Source organism: Homalodisca vitripennis, chromosome 3, assembly GCF_021130785.1.
Source record: "Homalodisca vitripennis isolate AUS2020 chromosome 3, UT_GWSS_2.1, whole genome shotgun sequence".
NCBI lineage: Eukaryota > Metazoa > Arthropoda > Insecta > Hemiptera > Cicadellidae > Homalodisca > Homalodisca vitripennis.
In genome coordinates this window covers 190,917,491-190,936,991 of record NC_060209.1, presented here as the reverse complement: position 1 = coordinate 190,936,991, position 19,501 = coordinate 190,917,491, and positions in this window count along the sequence as shown.

The window sequence follows — 19,501 nt, the reverse complement described above, 5'->3', positions numbered from 1 at the left end:
TAAAATAAAATGGTACAATTGTGAACTTGCTCAAGAAAGAGATTATATGTTAAGTTTACATAATATTTATATAAACATGTTGAGGAATGGATCAGAGCAGACTGAGTTAGCTTACAATGCATATCTCTTTTGTGAAAGAAGCTATAGGGCACATCTAACCTCTGCCAAAAAAATAGCCTTTGAAAAGTACATAGACCAAGCACAAAATAAGTGCAAAGCAGCTTGGGAGGTTATATCTCAAGAACACTCCCCAAATTCTACTAGAGACATCACACTTGACCCTGAACAATTAAATTATCACTTCAGACATTCTGTTAATGAATTGGCAAGTCAAATTCCAGACACTAACAATAACATTTGTGATTTACTAGGAAGTAGACTGATCAATCCAAATTCTTTTTATGCAATTACAAATATCTACCATAATTAATCTCTACATTTACAATATTATATTATACACGAAAGCAAACCTCAGAAACTTTTTCATTAGAAATCAATTTCATACACACAACACCAGAAATAAAAAATAAGTTTGACACTCCTCAACACCGACTGACCAAATTTGGAACATCCCATATGGTAAATTGTGTAAGATTTTTTAACAAGCTTCCAGAAATTGCTCATGTTACTCCCATAACTAATTTAAAAAGACAATTTTATTTGTGGCTTTTAAATAATCCATTTTATTCAATTGACGAGTTTTTAAATTTGGATGTCAATATTCAGTTTTAAATCATTGGGTTTTAATTTTTAAATATATGTTTATTTTACAATTGTAAGGCAAATGTTTTCGAGTACCTCTTAAATCTGTTTTGTGGTTTACAAAGATGGTTTGTTTTTATATTAGTATGTTTTATACTAAAAGTGTATTGACAATGCCTATTTCATTGTATATATGGTCAACGGCAATAAATACCTTATTTCTTATTGGTTTGAGGCTGCCTCTAACACGACAAACTTGACGTTGGAGGTGTTTTAGAGTCTCTATGGATTGAGATGAATTTACTGTCGCGCCTCGTATAATCGGTTACATAAACTCGATGAGCATCCCAAAACACAGTTAATCAGATTTTTTTGGATGGTTATGATTTGAACTTTTTCATTGCAGGAGAACCCAAATGTCGATATTCAGTGCTTTGTTTTTTCTCTTCTGGATCATGATGGTGCACCCATGACTACCCCCCCCCCCTGTTACAATATTCAAAAGAAAGTCGTCTCCTTCGTCATGGTAGCGCTGCAAAAGTTAGTGACAGCATTCCATTTGATGCTGTTTATTCTCTTCTATTAAACGGCGTGGCACCCATCGTGCACAGATTTTCCGGTATCCTAATTGTTTAATAATGAAACCAATACGTTCCTTAGATATTCCAACATGGTTTGCGACATGGCTGTTGGGTGATTCGCCGATTATTTTGAATCAAATCGTCTACAAGTTTGTGATGATTGTTGTCTGTGGCAGTGATCGGATATCCACTGCGTGTTCCATCAACAATTCTATCACCCAATCGATTGATAGTCGATCTTATCAACAGCATCGTCACCGTAAACACTCTTTAAACAACAATGGATATCAGTAGAATTCACTTTTTGAGCAGTTACAAATTTAATAACAGCACATGGGGGGGGGGGGTGGGGGGGGGGGGGGGTGGGGGGGGGGGGGGGTGGGGGGGGGGGGGGGTGGGGGGGGGGGGGGGTGGGGGGGGGGGGGGGTGGGGGGGACTGTTTTTTGTTGCATCCATGTTGTTAGATGTATAAGTATGAACAGTTTTTAAGATGTAATAATTGATCATGATGTAAATATTTGACCATGTCTATTGCATCATTGGTGCCTAATTACAATAAAGATCTGAATATGAAACGAATATTAATTCATGTGGTGCAATTAATTGTCAATTGGAATATTTTTTTAAATATTTTAATTTAAGGAGGGGTGGTGGGCCATTTGAGACAGAATTTCAATCATCCTATAATCAGGTCAAAAAGAGGTAAAGATAAGGAATACATTTTTTTGAGTATGTATTTTAAAGAGACTGGAAGGAATGACAGGTTTCTTTATTTAAACTGGTTGAACAATGAACTGCAAATATTCGTTGGAAATAAAGAAATTACTCAAGCCATGTCCATTCAATACTCAAGAAATGAAGGAAAGGTGTGCGATAAGCTAAATTTCAAGTTCGTGCCTGCAGAGCCACACACAGTGGCAGTTGATATTTTACAATGTTATACTAAAAAGCTTTTGTATCTTTATAGATGTTGCCATATTGTTTAATTTTTTTGAATAAAAACTGTTGTTAAAGTGTGTCAGTTCTGTTCAGACGTTCTGGTATAGAGCAGTACAAAGTTTCTATTCAACTTATGACTCTGAGAGCACAGTTGCATATATAATCACTGTCCAATTAATTGTAGTAAATTATTCAAACAAGGAATTAATACTTAATATTAATAAAAAATATTTCAAAAGTCAAGTTATAAATCTCAAAAATTTCAAAGACTTTTAGAAAGTTTATTAAATGTATCAATGGGATACTTGATGTTAACATAGTTTAATGAGAAAATATAAAATTGGCTAAAATCTTAAGACTGCTAACAATTTTTGTAAGACGTTTTAATTTGCAGACATCTAGTATATAATAATAATGCCATATTAATTAGAATACATTTTTTATATAAATATGAAAAATGGCCTATATTGTTCTAAAATTTCGCAACACAGACATTTCATTTTGAAGCAATTTCGGTGTTGCCTTTTTTTCTCTTAAGGGGAGCCAGTCGCGAAGGCTCCTCCCATGCTATTTATATGGAGAAACATAACGATACATAGGTACCGTTTAACTGAAAAGTATTAAAGATACAGACTTGAAATTTTTGGTGGGTGATTGTTATTACTTAAGGCATAACTTTCATGCAATTTGAGTGTTATTGCATAAAATTGTTCAAATTATAAAACAAAACTAAAACCATTGCTTAAAAAAATGAATGACCGGTGAAAAAGTTATATTTTTTTTTTATTATAGCCTATATTCGTTAAAATCTAACAAAAATGCATGGCATTACTCACCCATATAATGGAGAAGGTATGTACAAAATTTGAAGATGATACGTTGAATAGTTTTTTTTGAAATAATGGTACCTAAGTTTAAAAAAAACACAGGTTTTGGAAAATTGAGTTTAAAGTCAAAAAATCTAAACACACTACTTCTAAAATCCTCCAGGACAGTAATCAGCACTTTCACTCTTTTCTCGTTTCTTCTTAAAATGCCTCCTTCTTACTATCTTCTTCTTGTTTTCCTCTCTTACTTCTATATTGGAGGGGCTCTTTTTATCCTTTCGCTAGCAATGTTCCGTAGGCCTTCGACCATAAACTTTCCCGGTAGAAACACCAGGAGTTTGAGGACATTAGTTTTGGCTATGGATCCCTCATTGAAGCACATGACAGCATCAGTTGCACCTAATTTTAATTACATTTAGTCCTACAAAAACAGTTTTTTGGCAATCTGTGCCAAATAACACCATTCAGACTCTCGTTCGGGTTCGCTGAGTTTTCCGTGTAAGCACCGTTTCCAAAGATTTGGATTTGACAAATCTCTAAAAACAGGTTTGATCAAATCCATGACAGCATCTGGCAAAGAGTGTTTGTGGCTGTAGGCTTCTACTGTTTGTTTCTGAGCTTATTGTACTGATACTATATTTCGCTATCATTAGGACACAGCTGGTGCTGAGGCTTCTCGTCAGAAGGACAATTTATGGTAAAAGGTGGCCCATATCACTTTTTTGGCATAGCCTTAACGCTTTCTGTATTTTTCCTAATGGCAAGGCCATAGTTACCTTTGCAACTGGTCTATCTCTTCACCTGTTAGTCTTCTTTTCCTGCCAATAACTTACCATCGCTCAATTTTCACGCATTATTTTCTTTCAACTTCCGCAATCTGGTGCCTACACGTTTTTGTACGTGTCCAACACATTCTAACTTACATATACTAACATTATCACCATACGGATTACTCTCCAGAACCGCTGCAAAACCCTTTGAAGTCACCATCACCCAAGTATTGGGTGTAGCGTAGACCTTGCTTCACTCCTAACGCAGGCCAGTCTTAAGAGCGGAGCTTCAAAATTGAGTGTAAGGGTTTACTAACAATTTTTTAAATCAATAACGAAATATAATAACTATAAAGTGTTATAAATATTCTTAATCTGGAAGAAACATAGAATTAAAAAATCAGATTTTTTAAAATATCCATTTTTTGATATATTTTCGCGACTGATGCTCCCCTTAAGTAAATGGTAAGATGATTTGTCTATTTTAACCTAGTTGGTAATTATGTGTTAGGTTAGTTATTTACCTGAAGAAGAGATCAGATTGCAGATCTCGAAACGTAGTGTTACTGATTTTTTGTATCACTGAACAATAGCAAATGCCCGGCAAAATCCTGTTTCCTTCACAATCTTTCGTCAAAAACAAATTTCAAACAAAGAAGTAAATGGAAAACTTAAACGGTATTCTATTTACAGATAGAAAAGCTAACACAGTTTAGAGACATAAAACCATTGCTGTGTTCAGACAACGATACTGTAAAATTAGTTGACCGCTTCTCTCAATTGGGCAGTTAAAAAAATTACAGGTGGGACACAATAACAACAAACTCTGCAATTTAACAGTTTATTATAGTGGCAGCAATGACCTGCAAGAATAAATGTCACAAGATCTTGTTACTGATAGTCGTTTTCTACTCATAACTTTACAACCTGGGTCTGTTCAGTTGTAAATTGCCCATTTCCAGTTTTACATTGTGAAAACTATTTAAAACCGGCATTCCAAACTATAATATTTTACGTGCGCCTTGCATTAGGTTGGATTCATATTTACTCACTAATATGCAAGGCTGTGAACTTCATAATAAAATTATATGAAGGCTCTGAATACAGACGATCAATGACATAAATTAAATTGAAAATTTATGCAGACAAATGTAAAGACAATTAATGACTACGAATTAGCGCAGTATAGCAGTCAGTTATTTAGTTTTCAATTTTAATTAAAATTTTAACCAACTGACACTCCTGACCCCACTGAATTTCAATCAAAAGTGCAAAATCACGTGTTCACTAAGTAATTGCCTACACACTTTTATAATCCAATTTCAATAAATGGTGTACGATTTTTAGATCAAGATAAAGGCTGCAGTATTATAATTTTCTAAGAGCTGGATAACAAGGAAAATCTATTTTTTATGTAAGAAAAAACAAACAACTTGTAGCCTACACTAATTCTAAAAGCAAGTGGTTTTCTGTTCATTTGAAACTATGTCTATTTGTATGATCCATTTACATAGAAGACAATTTGATTTCTATATGAAAAACTAAAATGATTTGCAATATCTTTTTTTATTTTTTATTGATTGGGGTTTTTACAAAATAGAACATTTTTGAAAACTGATATCAAAGCCTTCCAGTTCTCACAGTCCTTGAATACAAGGAATATTGATGCTTGTAATTCAATCTGATATGGAAAAAAATAAATGATAAACTCAATTGAGTGTAATTATTGTATGCCTAATTATACACTATCGTATTGTACACATGTGTATTACACACGCCTACAACCTTCGAGGGGGCCATGAAGTCAACCTTCCATGATACATACAGGCTGAGTAAGAAGAGATACTGGTTATGAGAATGTTGAACAAGTTGCCTGATGAGGCGAAAGCCCTGAATGATCTACATTCCTAGTCAGTCTTTAGGAAGTCCAAGTTCCTAGCCAATCTTAAGTTCAAGTTCAAAGTTAAGAGCTGGTTAAATAAGAGAAAATTTTTCTAGTTGAAGGATGAAAGAGTATTTTGATGTAGACTACTGTGACCTTGCTTATAGCTCATGCCAATCTGGTTTTAGTTTTAATCAGTTTTATTTATGAAATTGACTCAATGCATTCTGCTTTGCAGTTCAATGATGAGGTGATCATGTGTCAAGTATTCTGGCCTTGTAATGTGGCAAATGATAATTTCATTTTTCTAACATTTGGATAATATAGATTTGTAATTTGTATATGTAATTGTTATAGACTATCCGATTTGTTAGATTGATTGAACCTGTACTAGTTGACAAGTTAAGACTACAGAAAAAAACAAATGAATTAAGGTGGTAGTTTAGGATTTGTAAATTAGATGTTTTGTTATTGTTATTCATTTTAATTAAGGTCTCTAGTAATTATCTTTTTGTTATGGTCATTTAAAATGTAGGTAATTATTGGGTTTAGTGGATCCTCTGATATAAATTTAAAACCACCTTAACAATATTTCTAATGCTGTCAATTTTAATTAGGACCATTAACCTTAGTGTAGAAACTAATTAGGAGTACAATTTTCAATGTAACTAACTAACAATAAATTTAGTTACAATTTTAGTTTCATCAAATTAAAATTTAATCCAATAGTTGCTCCAAGAATCCGTAATTAACTACAGACCGTGCTTACTACCTTTACTGAAGTTACAATATTTCGGTTATTCTTCACTTGATTAACGTAAATGTACGTCTTTGTATTTCTAGTAAAATTATCTAAATAAAGTTATTCCTGTAAAATATTTGTACAATGCTTGTACTTTAAGTTATTTTAATAGACAAATTTTAAATATCCACCATATTGAAATATAATCATGTAAAATTGTCATTATAAATTTTAAAACAGGCATTATTAATGTTAACACCCATACAAAATTTGGGTGCTTAAGAGGTTTAAAGCAAAACGATTTAATAAAAACACATACATACACACAGACACAGAATCCCAAAATTTTAAAAATGAAACTAACTTTATAGTATTAAGAATGAGTTTAGTATAACCATAGGAACGATCACCTAAAATATCCAACAAGAGTTCTGAAACACCTTGTATGTAGATAAATTTGTCAAGAGCAAGTAGTTTTTTGCAAACCAATCTGTATTGAAATTAAATTAAGCTATTGCCATTTATTTATATATATATACCGGGTGTTCACAAACTTCTGTGGCTGATAATACTCATTATTTCAAACAAAAAATGTCAATAAACATAAGTCGAGAAATTTTTGATTTTGCAGCTAGCCGCCTAGTATAAAAAAATAATACCTATAGAACTAGTAAAGCTACAAATACCAAACTTTGCACTTAAGTAGTGATAAATAAAAGACCAATTCAGTAAAATAATTGTGTTATTTGCTTTAATATTAACAAAATAGTGCTTGTTGAAAAATTTTAAAGTCAAATTCAATTCAATTCAATTCAATTCAAAATTCTTTATTCATTTTTATGCACATGTGATACAATGAATAGTGTCAAAGTTCTAGATACTACCTAAATAATATTTACAATGTTAAGTACAGCTAGTAGTTAATTGCAAGCATCTTGGAAACTATAAAGAGAGGTGGATAGTTCCACAATGGAATAGAGAGCTTTGTTGATTAGGTACTCTTTTAGATTTTTTTTTGAACTTAGAGCCACTTTCAATTTTTTATGTTTTGTGGGATGTATTTTAAAAATTTGTTCCCCCATGTATGTAGGTTTTTTTTCAAAAAACTCAACTTATGGTTCGGAATAATCTCGCGTTTTGCTCTAGTGTTGTAATGGTGACTGGGTGTCTTAGAATTTAAATATAATTGTTGATTTTTTGCTAGAAGGATTGATTCAAAAATCAAAAATAGCAAAACAACCAAGGATTAGTTATAAAAAAACTTACAAGATGTCAACTATTTTGGAATTTATATTTAAACATTGGTTTTATTTATAATTTACAATATGTTTTGTTTTATTTTGACATATTAGATTGTTATGTTACTTCAGAAATATGCATGTTAAAGTCTTGTATTTTCTTAGAATTTTATATTCCCCATGTCTTTGGCTCATAAATAGCTTTTACGTAAAAATTACAGCAATTAAATACTGGTGGATAAGTGATAAATTTCGAGTTTTGTTGGAGTTTTATGATGTAAGATTTCCGTAATTAAACGTTAACTTGTCAAAACTGTTTTGAGAAACTGACTAAATTAAAACCAACACTCTGTAATATAAAAAAATACTTAAATTTAAATTAGTAAGCTATGAAAAAATTTATTAAAGTTAATTTAGAGATTTTCAATAGTTACAGTTATTTTTCTGTAAAAAAGGACAGTTTTCAAAAACTTTACACTTAGGCCTACTCGACTAACATCAAAGACTTAATGTGTCAAAACTTTGTTTACACAGTTCACTTCTTTTGGCCTCAACTTAGAGAACCATCTTTAGTCAACAGATGTTAAACCATTCCACATCGAGGCCTTATATTTTTCCTCCCTAATTCCTTCTATGTTCACTAGTAAACTGCTTTCAAGAGGTGTACTCAATATGTACAGAATGCTGTTTAAATGTAGTGAAATTACAAACATTGATAAATATTTTATATAAAGACTGCATTGAAAATAAACGAATTCAACGATATTATAAAAGACCATATCATAATTTATATAGTTATATATCAACATAGGATTGCTGTGACACATTCAGAACAATATCATGTGGCATATTTCATGAATCACTAATCATTTTATTGAGCCATTAAACAATATTACATGCGTTAGGACAGGTTATTTTTCCTACATCATAGGAATATAGCAATAGGCCAGGTCATACGTCTGTGTTGTATACTTGATGGAAGTTCATAGAATAAACTTCAACATTAGTAATTTGATCATCAATTAGTAGTATTTGTCAATTATTTATACTCTTTGATTTAATGTTAACTAAAATTATTATTATAAATTCACTGCTTGTTCATAGGAGAATTATTTCTTGTTAATTACAACTCTTGATTTGAAAGCAATTTCATGAAAACAAATTTAAGCATTGGCCAAAGGAGTAAAATATAAAGAAATAAATTTTAATATCTGATCGCTGTTTAACTAAGTAAAATGTAAGTTAAAGGAACCTCCTATTAGGCAAAGTGCCTTGGAGGCCCTAAATGTTCTTATTTTGCTTTCCTATTTAAGGATGTAATTGAACAATTTCATTGACTTGTATGTGAGAATATGTGTAAGTGTATATGTATATGTGTGTATATATGTACATAATTTGTTCAATAATAAAAGCATTATTTGTTAAGTAATCTTTAATTTTTTGTTATTCTGTGTATTTAAGATTAATTTTTAGTTTGTATGTATTTCAAGTTTTGCTTTTTTTTGTCAGACTTGGCAAGAACATTTTATTTATCTAAGTTTTTTATGTAAAAGAGTCTTATTTATTTATTTATTGATGATTATATTTAAGAAATTGCTAAAGTATTTTGCAAATTGAGAAAATAAAGAATTTATTATTATTAATAAGTCATAAGCCTTAATGTGTACAACTCGGTACTATTGGCATACATTACACATGTTAACTACACTTACAATAAAACCCCCTAGTTTGAAACACAATAATTAACATAATCTATATTTTTAAAAGGATTCCCTAATTTTTATGCATCGCTTTTACATATCTAAAACTAATATTTCATACTCAAATTCAATTAATCGAAAGCTCTTACATTTCAAACATGTGCACTTAAAATGCTTCTGACAATAGTGGCAACAGTTTCCTCTCTGAATATATGTTTAAAAATAAGTACAATTAAAATTAATCTAAAAATCAACCTATACAATTTACAAAGAGCCAATCAAGGAAGAAAGAATACCATACTTAGTTTTAAAAACTAATTTAAGTTTATACTTGGACATGTTTAAGAATATTTAAGCAAATTTTTACAATTTGTAATTTACCAAATGAGCCATTTCAGTTGCTTACCAATATCAATTAGACTAGTAGTCATAATTTAATCATTTGACTGCTTCACAGTTTTTACTAAATGAAATTAAATAAGGAAAACCTTTAATATCGATTATATCAGCGACCTTATCAGTGATTCCTTTCGATGCTTCAGACAAGATTCGATACAAGGAAAATTATTTTATTTTGAATTAAAAATATAAATTTTACAAAAAATATTTTATAATACAATTATTTTGGAAAAACTTTGAACTGGATTGTTTTTTTGAAGGAAATCTCAAGAATATATACCATTACCAAAGACAACCTCCAGATTACCTACGCAAATAAAGAAGGCATGGAAATAGAATAGCAAATGACAATTCTTTTAAATGTTAGAATAGCAAAGACGCCATCGTTGATTGAAAATAACATCCTTTTTTCTTATTTTGTTCCCTTAGCTCTCTCTGTTTTCCACATTTTACAGTACAACAATTAGTCTATTATGGTGATCCTAGTTTTATAAATAAAAACAAATCGCTAGATATGTCGCTAAGCGTTAATCTTGAGAACGGCTGGACCAATTCAGCTAATTCAATTTTTATAATAGTCTTTTAAATCCGAGAAAGGTTTAAATACAGAGATAGGTCAAAAAAGTTTCCCAGAATATTATACAATTTGGAAAAATAATTAAAATTATTAAACATAATCCACATTTAAACTAAAATAAACAGCTATTGACACTTTTTCACCATAAATCAAAAAATTTTTCGTTCTTGAGTAATAATGAAGATCTACATTCTTCAGAAACTATGACACTTAAATTTCACCATAGAGGCTGACACACTTTATACGTTTAAATTGTTTAAACCCTCAAGCTGCTAGTCATTTTTCTTAACACACCAGGTATAGTTTAAATGGTTTTTTAATTCTTAAAAAAGCTACTATTATGGTTATGATTTAATAACAAATGCCTTGAAAACATAACACAAATTGAGTGGTTTTTTTTTTATAGTAAAGACAAAAAATGGGAAACAAGTATTTTGGGTCTGATACACTTACAAAACAATACACTGATCCTGTCAACTTTCACCCAACCTAACCACAATAATTTTAAGGTGGCCCCTCCCACCACAATTACCAAAGGTCAGTGACTCATGAGTACACACCAGTCTACAAAAATCCATGACGTCAGGTGCGGGAATCGAACCTACGACTCCAAGGCCAACCACCATGTCCAAGAGTAGTGCCTTAGACCACGCAGCCACCCCTACTTGATGTCTTGGTGTGCAGATAACTCATTTTTACTATATAAAAAAAACGCTTGATTTATATTATTTTATGTTTTGTAAAGCATTTATTATTAAAGCATAACAGTAATAATAGAAGGTACTCCAAAATGGTTGGCTTATTTGTGATAGTGATATGACAATTTTATAGTGTGAAAAAAAAAACAGAGAAAAGAACACTAACATGTCTCAACAAGCCACTCTTTCTCAGACTACATTCTGAAAAAGAACAAGACTTCCATCATGCAATACCTATTATACATGATTATTCTGGATATATTGCATTAACATAGTACGGGTTTCCATTCGTCTCCATATAACTTACTTAGAGTAGATTACAAACACCAAAAGTAAATGTTATTTTACAAATTGTTCAAATACTCAGATAGAACCCTCTGGTTCTCACGTCACGAAATGTAGTCTGTCAACCCTGGAAATATATTTGAAGTCTATGGACTTCTATTTTGAAAACAGGTGCAAACCTGTGGGTCCCTCCATGTTTTTAAGTTTCTATTAGGATTATATTTTACAATATAAACTACAATATCTGTGTAGGCTAAGGGATAAAAATGAATTGAATTGAATTGCACTGAAAACTTGATAATTGTGTCTAACCACTTATTTTTAAGCAATATCAAATAATACGATCGTATTACTTTGGCCTATTCAATTCTTGAAAACTGTTTATAAAGTAACAATTTTCTAAAAACTAGTTAACTTGAACACAGTTTCGAATCTATCTGGTAAATATGTATAAATTAAGTATTTGCGTATATTTATGTACCTGTACTCTTTATTGACGTATTACTCACACTATATAATTAGGCCCAATAAATTAATATGTTTTATAAAAAGTTGAGGCTGCACTAAAATAAGTGACCACCACCACAATTGAATCATCAATATTTATGATTACCTAAACTATTGAAACTAAAATTTTAAACCGAATTATTTTACAAGTAGTCCTCATTTAGCTCTTTCTATATCTGAAAAAATTTGATAATAAATAAAAAAACGAACTAGGCTATGTGTTTATATTAAAGGTAACAAACAAATCAATGTAATATTTTGTTACTTTTTGCTAGTTATTTCTTAGGATAAACGTGTCTGACAGCTTGTGACACAAATAACGCATTTTCATAGATATTGTATTTGCAACCAACACTCAAATCATACAAATGATTTTACTTGTTTGAATTAATTTTTAACAGTATTGTTATTCAAAATATTAAAAAGTCGAAAATAATTATTTTTAAATTAGCTATAGTTAAAATATTTTTGTATTCGATAGTTTAGGTACAGTATTTATAATCGATAATTTGATTCCCTGATTCGATTGATGGAAATGATTGTGGGTGGTGGCCGCTTACTATACTTCAAGTTCTAAGAACAGATGATGGTTAACATCATTATGGCTACACTACCTCAAATGCCATGGACTATTTTCGTGCGTGTTACATTAGATATTTTAGGTCTTTTTACAGATGTACAGCAGGCATTGTCATAACTATATTCCCTTCCATTGCAGAGGTTGATAACCCAACTGAATTTAACTATGTTAGACATCTCTGTAAATATAAAACAAAATTGTTACGCCATTACATATTTTTGCTTATGTACATTTAAATAATGATAACTATTTTTATTCATATTTACAACATTAAGTTGTGCACATAATGTTATTACCACAAAAAATATCCAGTTTATAACTTAGATGTTGCTCTACAATTTAAAAACTTCCTAATATTATAAAATAAATCAAATTAAGTAGGCTATAATATCAAGTACTCATATCATTTTAAAATTTAGAAAAAATTCAAATGAATTTTAAAGTCAACCTACACGAATTGCAAAGAGCCAATCAAGAAAAAAAGAACAACGTAGTTATGTTTTAAACTATTAAAGTTTACACTAATACTATTATGTAGATATCATATTGCATAACAAAACTTCAGATTTTTACATATTTAAATTGTATAAGCTATCTAAAAAGGGGAATTGTTTATTAAAAATGTTACCTCAAAGTTTTGGTTTATTATGAGGAAACACTGTAACTAAACTTTTATAACTTAAAAATATGTTCTTTTACACAAACTCATTTTAAAACCAGATTATGAAAAAAATTAGAATTAATGCATATATACCAAAATAATTACGTTAAATGTTTATGTAGCCTATCAATTTAGTAAATAAAATTATTACCAGGAGTAGAATGACAGTAAATGACTATTTACATAGCAAAGTTATCTTGCTAAATGAAAAAGTCCTAGGTATTTTAGTAATAATATAATTTGCATCACTATAATATATTACAAAGATATATATTTTACTGATGACAAATTTCATACTTTAGAGTATAGGTGTAAATAAACGTTCGATGTCCTCCACCTACCCTAACCTTCACTTTTTGGTTAGGGATGTTCCCATTTTAAGGTTAGTTTCTCAATTGTTCCACACTAGTTTAGTGTTATTAGGGCGGTTATTTGAATAAATTTTCAATATATACAAATATTTGTCATTCCAGAAGTTTATAATCACTCTTACAGTTATAAAAAAATATAACAAATTACCTGATGGTTGAACTTCTAGTCGACGTGCAGACGGCCATCAGGCATCAGCTGCCGAAAGAACCTGCTGATCTGATTATGACCAAGTTTTCAACACATAATCCATTTTAGTTCGGCCACTTATTTATGAGTAAACCACTTAACTGTGTAGGCAAAAATTAATAAAATCTAAAAAATATCATCACTTCCACGACTGTTTTGAGTTTATCACGTAAAACACTTCCACAAATTGCTCGTTTACAAACACTGACTACATTGAACCGACAATGTAGACCTCATTTTGTAAATACGACTACTCCTGCCACCTAGTGGTGGTAATATAGAACTACCTTCACAGATAATAAAAATTTATTTTATTTTGGCATCTATTGGAGTTAGTATAATAATGGTATGTTATAAAAGAAAAACTTCAAAATAATTGTATTACAAATACTATATTTACATGTACATGTACTTTGTTTACATATACATTTATGTAAATATTTACATAAATAAGTAAATATTTACATACAAAAACAAGGAAGAATGTCCTTAAATATGTAGATTTCTGGTAGTTATTTTTACTAAAAATATTTTATATCTACAATACCAAGTGTAATTAATAAATTATGTTTTTGATGTACATTTTAAAATATTTTTAAATATTCGTTATATTCAATATGACATTCAATATTTTAATGAAATATAATTGTATTAAAATGAATAAAATTTAATAAATTAACTTAGAAGAACAATAAAAATACCTTTTACACATAATCTAATAGCTTTTTGTCTGTTGAAATTGGGCTATAAATAATATTGCTTAATTAAATATTTATGTTTAAGCATTATGAATAATTGATTATGTCTACTCCTGTTTATAATCCCTCAAACATAAAATTTGACTTTTCCATTATTTATAGTCTGATTTTAATAAATGATTTAATAAATTAAAAACACATAACAATAATATACAATAAAACACTCAGATTCAATGAATAACACATAGTAAAACAACAATGTAAAAAGCGTATACAGAAAGATAGAATGAAGTTTAGCACATTTTATGACACATCATGTAACACATATTCATAGAGACATATTTGTTGTTTTTTTTTTATGTTTAATCATTCAACAAATTGTTTTACCATAATTTTGAGTAACTGTATGATATAATTATCTTTTAATAACTTTTTAAAAACTATTTTATAATATATTAAGTTTGAAGGGAAATGTTAGAATACAGTCAAACATTTTCAATTCAAAATTCTTCGGGATTAGAATCGGTTTATTGACATCCGTGTACATATAGTAAAGTCTATGTAATTTAAAGGCTTGAATAATTCCATTTTTTAATGGTCCCTTGAGTTTTGAATTACCCGTGTTCATTTGCATTACACTAATTTAAAATTGTGAAAACGCTTATTTAGTACCAAAAGCATTCTACAGTGAAGAGAAATTCCTGAATCTCAATATAAATAATAATATAGTAACATCCCATAGACATTAAATTATATCTAACCAAGGAATTTGTTACTTTTTAAATAGGCATGCACTAAAAATAAAGCACAAAGGTTTTTCCTTTGTTATTCTTCAATAATTATATTAAAAATAGCACTGAATCCTTTTTATTATTTTCCATTATACATTAATAAACAAATCAAAACTATTGTACATTTAACACTTATGATACAATATTGTTGTCTTTTCATAAATAGAGAGATTATGTTGTAGTTCATATACTGTAATGAGACAAAGTTAGATGTTTCAACACACATGCAACTGTGCGTATACACACACACACACACACACACACACACACACACACACACACACACACACACACACACACACACACACACACACACACACACACACACACACGTATATCAAGCTAGAGATTTTAAAAACCTCATTTGAAATATTCTTAATATGTTATTTATTTTTTATCTTCAAACATTGCTCAGATTTAAAAAAATTAAATGTTTTTTATTAAATTATATTTTTATTAAATTAAATTATAAAAAACATTTTTTAATTGATAAATTGGCATACTGAATATTTGATACAAAGACTTGGAACTAACAACAATAGGATTACACTAATACTGTCACTATGTAAAAAAATGTGACATTTATTTCTTGACATTGTACAATAAAATTCCAATATCTGTAACCTCTTTGATTCTAGAAAAGTTCTGTATAAAATTAAAAATATCTTAATAGAGAATGAACTTATTCAGAAAATTATTTTCTAGTTGATGCAACCTTCACTGAATAAATTACTCTCCAACCATTTTAAAACTTTTATATATATATATATATATATATATATATATATATATATATATATTACTCCCACTGTGTTTGTTTTATATATAATTATTTTTAAATGTGTTTTATGTCGTAAAATATTTTATTTTAGGATAAGAATAGCTATATTTTGCTTTATCCACATTTAATATAAATAAAATTATAAAGATTCACGTATACTGCTAGAATTTAATTATTCATGTATGCGTATACTTATTGGATCACTATTTTGTGTGATTAATAATAATTATTTATTGACATTAATTATGTTATAAATTGTTTTATTTCTAGAGTAAGGATATTTTTAATTATATTGGCAAGTCACCTTTTATTGTAGATTTTATCTACTACATTATGTAATGTTATGTGACAGTAAATTTCTGAATTTAAAAAAAATTGAGATTTTATCAATAATACTTTAGACAGGTGAAACAGCCAAATTGTTACAATATGGCGCTTAAAAAGCTTAATATTATAATTTATGTTACAAATGTCTGACAAACCGCCCCTTATAGATATATTGTTCTTATATTCACAAACATAAACTGCCGCAAGCCAATAATCCAAAAATGCTTTCTGTTGTTTAAAAAGAATTAAAGTAATCGCTTTCTGTATTGCCTGAGGTAAATTTGAACTTCTTGCTGACATGCTATTTATTTTGTTTTATTAACTACCCATAACATAAGCAACTATCCCTGTATTGTACAAGTACATACAGCACTGGAAGATCAAGCTGTACTTGGAAAGACAAGATTTACATGGCAACAGAAATTGCAACTTGAAAGTCCAGTATTTATAGCATTTATAGAGGTCATGGGCAGGATGGTAAAATAATCACTAAAACAGCAACGCACACCCTCCTATGGCAAATATTGTTTTTAAAATCAATCAATCAAGTTATTGTTTTAAGGCTTTTTACAAGTATTAACAACACAGCACGATGCCAAGTCTAGATAAACTTATAACTATAAATTACAGATAAAATATTACATTTCAAATCCATACTTTTTTATAATTTTTGTTCGTTGAGGTGTAAAAAGAATTGTTAAAATAACGCCATAAATTAGTTAAAATAAATTACTTCAATTAAATGCCAATTAAAAGATTTAAAACAGTGGAATTAATCAACTAAAATTCAATAATTAATGAAGTATTTATAAATCAACTAACAATAACAACTAGAGGTTATAAACTAATTTAAAATGACAAGATAAAAAGCAACTGTAAAGATTTGAGACAAACGACATCAAAGAGTAAACCAATCTCAAAAAGCAATTTGACTAACTCCAAAAAACTCCTGAAGGCTGTAAAAAAGTTCCTTTCTAAAAATTAAGTCAGGATATTTATCAACCAATGGTATTAATTTATTGAAAACTTTTAATGAAATTACTTTGTGACTGTTCATGGTTTTACTGAGACGGTTAAATTCAATTTCTAAATTATTTCTATTCCTGGTATTGTAGTTATGAATATTGGATCTGAAGTGTAATTTGTCTGGATTTTTCATAGTGTACAATACCAAATCAATAATATACAAATCGATTACCGTAAGTCTTTCCTGAGCTACCTACGAAAAGAGGCCTACAGTAGTCTAAAGGGGTTAAACCTGAACTAACTCTTACAGTTTTCTTTTGAGCAGTTAAAATTTCATTTATACTAATTCAATCACCCCATAGTATGAGATCATACTTTAGAATGGACTGGAATTAGGAGAAATAAGCAGTTCTTACATAGTGTTTAGGAACAAAAAACATCAGACGTCTTAATAAATAAGCTGTTCTTGATCATTTTGAAGCTATATGAACCACATGTGTATCCAAACTCAATTTACTATCAAGGAAAACCCCTAAAAACTTAACTTTACTAACAAAATCCTCATCATCAACATCCACTGGTATAAGCTAAAAAGTTTTGTTTTTTCTGTATTTAATAGAAATCCATTCTATATAAACCACTGTGAAGCAGCAGTCACTGTTTTATGAATAATTTCTTTTAGTTGATTTATATTTTGGCTGATATTTAAAAAAGTGATATTATCTGCATATAAAGTTGTCAATGTATTTAGTGAATAAGGCAAGTCATTAATTGGTATTAAAAACAAATGTTCAAGTGGTTTCTGTAATATTCAGGGGTGGTCAAGCCAAGTCGGTCGGTTGGTGATCGCCAACAACCCCCGAGTGTGGAGGGTTACCAAATAACGGAGAACAGCATATGAGTGTGACCTCTTCTGCGGAAGTGTTTTACTAGTCCGAAAACATGCTCTTGACATTCTAGCCGCTTAAGAATGTCAGGTCTCGTTACCTTATGAAAATGTCCATTTATATTTGTTTTCACATGTTATTATTAATTAATATATTTATCTCCGTTATCTCATTTTATTATGGTTTTGTCTCTTTGTTATTTGTTAAATTTGTAATAGCATTTATTCAAAATTTTTCTACTTAATATTGTTGATATTTAGTGTTTATTTAATTGATTATATTTTGTAACAGCTCATAACTTATAATACATTTCGTCAATGTATGCACTTCTCGTTTCTTCACTTGTTACATTTATTCAAAAGTTTTTTGCGTCAATATTATCACATGTCAGTCCTTTGCTACTTTTCACACATTTATAACTCTCTACAATGCTGCTTGTACTGTTGTTGTCTTTATATTTATTTAGTTCTTGGTACTAAGTAAGATGTCTGAATTAATATTAACCATCTTGGTTGTACTATCCTTGCAAATAATTGGTTTCTGCTCTTGGAATCATAAAAGTAAAAATAGCAACAATGAGTAAAACATTTTTATTCAGACATTTACCCATACTACTAAATCGAATACAAAAAAATATCTGCGTTAAAAATATCGGAACTATGGACTCTTCTACACAATATTGAAATATTGAATGGGCCTCCTCTGTAATACATAAAGCACTATAATGTGGTTCAAAATTTGAATTTTTATACACGCAGTTAACTTAATCAAATTGTAGATTCATACATAGAAAATTATACTAGTGGTATTTTAGCAATAATGAAAGTCTAATTCTAATAAAGTATGACAAAACCCTATTATTTATGTTTTTCGTTTTTAAAAACTTTAATTTCTTAGTAAGATCCTGCCCCCAGGACTGATAGGGCCTTTTGCTGAAAATATTTTTTCATAAATTATTATTTGCCACTAACATAAAAAAAAACACAAAAAGTAAATCAATCAAAAAGGCTTGCTTGACAATAGTTAAATTGCTCAATACGTAGGTTGACAACTAGACTGCAAAAAACTAAGCACAACTAAAATCATATTTTTTAATAAAAGAACATTTATAACATTCCCTAACAGACTCTAACTTAGCTTACTTTGCTAATAAACATATATGTTAACAATGAAATAACGTTTTATACAGAAAATAGAGTTTATTTTAAGGTATACAAAAAGAGTGAATGAGACGAAATAAATAGAAATAATTTTTTTATTCAAAAACTCAGGGATCTCAGGTATTAAAATAAACAAGAAGAGTAGAATCAAATCATTCTTTATTCACAATTTGCACATAAATAAACATACAAACAATTGCATCATCACATATATTGAGTTAATTATTTACAATAAACCATATTAA